Source organism: Taudactylus pleione, unplaced genomic scaffold, assembly GCF_031769625.1.
Source record: "Taudactylus pleione unplaced genomic scaffold, aTauple2 ptg000017l, whole genome shotgun sequence".
Lineage (NCBI taxonomy): Eukaryota > Metazoa > Chordata > Amphibia > Anura > Myobatrachidae > Taudactylus > Taudactylus pleione.
In genome coordinates this window covers 2,055,601-2,061,600 of record NW_028284419.1, presented here as the reverse complement: position 1 = coordinate 2,061,600, position 6,000 = coordinate 2,055,601, and the positions used below count along the sequence as shown (strand labels likewise).

Sequence of the window (6,000 nt, the reverse complement as noted above, 5' to 3'; positions counted from 1 at the left end):
TTGTGCCTAATTGTCATGGGATATCTATAGTGTTTTGTATATGAAAAATAAACAGGTTTTGAAATGGTATTGTCCCACATACCTCCGGATTCCTTCCCAGGTGTTTTTATCAGATTACAATAACTCACAAAATGTAACATTACACAGCAGTGACTCTTAGAAAAAACTATGTATGAGAAACTCCTCCCAAAGCAGTGTGATTTATAAGTCATCCTTTCCATGCCTCAGAATATTTGAAAGATAACTTGATCCTGTACAGGTGTATATAGTCTAGCTTTGTGCTTGTGGATTACAAGGTAAGGATCTTATGCTGTCAAAGAGCTTTGTGCTTATTTGCTAGATTCGTTAAATTATTAATTTACATTTGTTTTATAACATTTTGAATAATTTAGCAAATTATTGCGTAGTTGCCAACTGTCCCTGATTGTCAGGGAGACTCTCTGAAATAGTAGCAATTTCCCTTTTGATATACAAAATACAAATATTCAATATACATTTTTCTATAAATAGGAAGACATACTGTGTAAATAACATTCATATTGTTTGTGCCTATTTGCATGTTTAAATGTAAGTGTTATCTGTCATACAATCTGTCCATTTTCAAAAAGAAAAATAACATAAAAAAATCAGACATTCTTAAAATATACAAAACTAATAATAAATGAAACATATAAATAAATGTGAAATAAATAAATAAAAAATAAATTGAATAAACTATGTCCCCAAAAGCTACAGTACTAGAATTTTGTCAGGAGGTAGAAGAAAAACCTCTGCTGCTTCCACCCTAGAAATTGCTGCCAATATTTTGCAAAATAACAATAATAAACAAAAAAGAAGGAAGTGTAAAATTTTGTCTAGTCTTCAAAATATAAACATATTTAATAATTATATTAGAAAGTTGCATATTTAAAGTATGGCACATATAACATCATATACATACAATATACATAAAATACAAGTCATTTAGTTTATTTAAAAAGCAGGAAGAACTATGAGTACTGAATAAATCACCATATATAGAATGGAGATCACCCCCTTTTCTTCCTCCTGTCACTTACTTTGCGAATGAATCTGTGCAAGCGTAATTGCAATTCAATGGCTAACAATTGCATAATCTGTGTAAATATTGGCATTGCAGGCGGATCTGAATCAGACCCTATGTAAGGTGCGCCTAAACACTATAAAGAGAAAAGAGAGACCAATATTCTATATTGCGGAACAGTATAGGATTTATTAAAAGAATGTACAAGAATATTCAAATAAAATCAAATATACATATAAGAGAAGTGTGAGTGCCACCTTTATGAGGTGTGAGTGATGATGATTCCTGGCAGAGCATAAAAACATAGAATTTGATGACAGATAAGAACCTCTTCTCTCATCTAGTATACCCTTTTTTTTAACCTATTGGTGGCCTAAATCCTGAGTTCTTTGTAAAGATATTCTTATACCTATCCCAAGCATGTTTAAATTGCTCTACTGTCTTATGTAAGGTACACACAATCAGACTTTCTGGAAGATATGAAAGATAATGATTGTAAAAATCATTGCATCATTCATATCGTTGACATGTTTGGCATGCATAGAGCAACGATGCGCGTGCCCGCATGTCAGATAACAATTTCTGAAATCTACTGTGTTTGCAGTCAGATTTGGACGATTCGATTAATTTAAATACTGTCAGAAATCTATCATTGTTCATGAAATTGTTGGTAAAATCATCCAAATCGGCCAAAACGTTTAAATTGTTCATCGTTGATCTAGCAAGTCTGACCGTTTGTATGCACCATTAGCCTCTACCACCTCTGATGGGAGGCTATCAGCTATTAGCAATAAGAGGTTAGTGATGGTACCTGAGTATTTAACAAGTGACTCATAGGTTTCTAAAAAAGAAGAGTGTGGAGAGATCTAAGCTTAGATACAGCTTCGGGCATCAAGTTCAACTTCCTAGTGGGATAAGTGCTGGTCAGCCAGAATGAGTCAATTGAGTATGATTGATCACATCTTGATTCAAGTGTGCTTGACTTGGTAGAAAGGTAACTGAGAGGCAAAGGGTGCTGACAGCCCAGAAATTGAACAAAAAACAAATGTGAACAAAAAGTTAAATATAGCACAACTGATTACTGCAGATAAGTGTAAAGAGACAGGTGACACTTCATAGCTTGTGATTTAAAAGAAGTGTGAAAGAATTTCAGCGCAGCCGGGAACCTTGTCAGTGAACGTCGTAGGAGGTTGCTTCCCCAAAATGTGGAAAAGATGATGTTCATTAAAATGAATTACAAATTCCACGAGGAAGACCTTTACCAGCACTTAAGTCCAAAAATTACAGAAGTGTCTGTAATGGTGGATTCCAGTGGGGACAAATTCATATTGTGTGAAGAAGAGGCGGATGCCCACACTGATGGGAATGATGATGATGATGAAGACATCTAAACTAATGTATTGTAAAGCCAGTTTGTGTATGGGATCATTGCCACCAATGTCCACTGCACATTGGCAGCTTGTTTTGTGGGTGTTTCCAAACAAACCAATCATTTCAGCCACAATTGACAGTGATTGGTTTGTTAAACTGTGAATGTCTTGTTTCATATATACAACATAAGGGTGGGTTGGAGGGCCCAAGGACAAATCCATCTTGCACCTTTTTCCTTTCCATTATGTGCTGGTTGGGGCATTGCTGCCTGACATTTTTAATGTTATGGTTTATGAATGTCCAGAAATTGTAATGGCTACAGACTGCATCTTCTGCATGCCCTTTTCATTTTTTTAAAGAAAAGTCTGAACCAACTGCCTCTTGTTGTTTCATCCCGGCAGCACAACTCGCACAACAGTGACATTCAGCCAAGGGTTCTCAGCCCTCAAGGCTGCTACATGGCCCAAAGGTAACATCCTGCTTCACGGCCCAAAGGCCACCTGTCGACACTCCTCACCAGCCCTCAAGGCTGTAACGGCCACAACTTGCCAAGAGTTCCAGACCTCAAGGCTGTTGCAGGACTGGTTCCTTCCTAATCATAGCTCTGTATTCCACTACTACTCTGCCCGGAGGCTGCATCAACAATCAATTATCAACTACTTCAGCCAATAATCAATTATTCAGCCAGTGGCTGCACCAATTATCAAGTATCAACTGTTCTTACTTCAGCCAGTGGCTGCACCAATTATCGAGCAACAACTCTTCTTACCTCAGCCTGTGGCTGTGCCAAATATAAAGTATAAACTCTTCTTGCTTCAGCCAGTGGCAGCGCCAATTATCAATTCTTTAGCTAGTGGCTGCACCACTTATCAAGTATCAACTCTTCTTACTTCAGCCAGTGGCTGCACCAACTATCAATTCTTCAATCCTCAAAGGGTACCCCAACCATAATTTTTGCACAGTCCTCAACTGTATTTATCATTAAGTTTTCAGCCAGCTAGCTGGATGCAACCTTTTGGCTCTTAACCAATTGTCTGGCATGGACGTCATTTTCTGTCCACACCAGGCAGTTCTTTATCTGTACTGTAAACACGTGGGCGGCTACAGGAATAGAATCTTTCCACAGCTGCAGCTATCAGAGGGACCTTCCCGTCCCTCTGCTTGCCAGCACCCTCTCCCCCTCTGTCTGCTGTGCTGCCGTTCACTGCTGATCGGTCAGCAAAGCAGGACCCCCTACCCAGCACCTGCAGAACTGAGCAGCCGCTGGGGATAAGTAAGTTTAACCTCCCCCATAATGCCCCAGACATACCTGGTTCCTGTATCCAGTCTCTAATTGAACGTCGGAATGGTCACGATGTTTCCGATGCTCCGATGGTGGTTCTGATGTTCAGTTATTTTTTAATGAAACCATTTTGGATAAGTTAAAATGGATGTTCCTTACCTAATTCACTGATAAAAAAAAATAGACAATTTTGGAGCGGTTTTTGGAAAAAAAAAATTGTCAGTTAAGTTTGTTAACTAGATGAAAAAAATCAATATTGTGAGCTGGGAGGTGGTCGAAATTGACTAGAAATGAAGGAAATAAATGTTATTGAGGTTAATAATACTGTAAGAACAAAAACAGGCCCATTTTATGTGATTTTAGCTGTTTTTATGATTTTGTAAAGAAATAATCCAGATCCAAAACCAAAAACAAAACACGTAGGTGAGGTTTTGTCAAAACCAATCCATATCCAAAACCAGGGGAGATTCAAAACCAAAGCACGGGGGTCGGCGCACATCTCTAACAATTATGCACTTATGCTTTCCAGAGCCTAGACAGTAGTTGCATCGCTGCTTAGTTATGCTACTAACTGCTGGGGTTAAACTTCCCTCTGGTCACTCATCTAATTTTAAGATTCATTTTTACAAGTTATGACTAGTAAGTACTAATGTACTGTTTGGGTTCATATGACCCAACATAAATATTATACAAATGAGTGACCATATATGTTCTGCCCCTCACTATGGCCCTCATTCAGAGGCGGTCGCAAGAAGCGATCGCTCTCTCTGAATGAGGGCGGCCGCTTCTTTTTGTTAGTGCAGCCTCCAGGTCGCTAGCTAAGCTGTGGGTTACCACCCACAGTTTAGCGACCGACCAGGGTGATGGTCACAATGCTCAAGACCATCGCGACCATCGTGGCTTGCAATGAGACCCCACGGTTTGGGTCTCGAAAACCGCAAGCCCCAGGGAGCTTCCTGGTCTGATCGAGCAGGAAGCTCCCCACTGACATCACTGCTGATGTCAGTGCGCCCGCCCACAAAACGACAAGCGTTCCGACAGGAACGCATCCGTTTTTGTAGCCACCCCCCCGCCCCACCTACAAAACGGGCCGAGCTGTTCGATCAACATCGACAGCCGGCCCTTTTGTAGTGAGCTCCGCACATGCAGTGCGGCCGCTGCGCGTGCACAGGACCAAAACATTGACCTGGTTGCGAGCATGCAGCGTTTGCGACCGGGTCTGAATGAGGTCCTATGTGTCTGACAAATTTGGAGCAGACAGCATAACCAATACTCTATCTTCCAATAATCCAGTCAGATGTGATCTGAAAAACTGAGTTTATTATTCAATAGAGGAACTTGCGTGAATGTACACAGATACGTGCGTATAAGCGAGTGTGCGGTAAAACTGTAAATGTAAACAATAAAAGGCAATTACAATATATACATGGAAATGCAAGGCAAACATATACATAACACGGTATATATGCAAACAGCATGAAATATACAGAATGCAAAGTATAGGCTACAGTGAGACATAGTACAGCTAACATACATAACTGGGTAAGCAGATCTATGATGGCACAGTTGAAGCTTAGAAACTCACCATCGGATGCTATACCAGGTTGAGCATATGAAGTGATGACTGTCTGGGACCATGTGTGTGGAGGAAATGGCTGCTTACAGCTCCTTTAGCCCAGAATGCATTGCTAGACTGCTAAGGCATGTTAGGAGGGACAAAATAGATCCGATTTAAACTGCTACTGTCCGGACCACTAGGTGGGCTGCTAATATGAATTAATGTAACATAACAAACCTTATGTTGAAGGCATTACAATATATGTTTCAAAATACATTATTTCAACAATAATAACTCCAAAAATTATGAATACAATGTCAGTTTATTGTTTTACATTCAAAGTATGTTATTATTGCACATATTCACAGTAATACAGGTTATACAAGTTTAAATGTTGAGCCGGATAATTATGCTGCACTGCAGGTTTCTGCAAGTCTGTTCTATACCTCTCCAGCTATACTGCTTTCAGTGGGATAGTCACATTTTTCTGGGACTGTCACACTGTCCTATCCGCTGGCTGCAGTGGCTCATGGGTGGGGGGAGTTGGAAAGGACACTGTCACTGCTGCTCAGCAGAGCAGAGCAGCAGGTGAATCGATGCCATGCACATGTGCACATCCATTCACAGTGCAGGGAGAACCTGGAGGCAGCCCAGCATCTCTGAGAGTGCTGGACATGCCCCTACAGTTATGCAAATAGGGTGCCTCAAAGCAACACCCCTTTTTTGGCACATGAGCAGGGGTCCCGA

General features: G+C 40.4%; 1 protein-coding gene across 2 annotated transcripts in view; it reads left to right on the top strand.

Annotated features, from left to right (window-relative positions):
* The first annotated feature begins 229 nt into the window (after nt 1-229).
* Nucleotides 230-6,000, top strand: part of LOC148540748 (ferric reductase 1-like) — a 52,408-nt gene continuing 46,637 nt past the window's right edge. Inside the window, exon 1 of one of the 2 annotated variants that reach the window (XM_088481568.1) lies at nt 230-296. The gene's annotated coding sequence lies outside the window, so the exon portion shown is untranslated. The remainder of the gene's footprint in view (nt 297-6,000) is intronic. The other variant, XM_088481573.1, reaches the window with a different exon arrangement.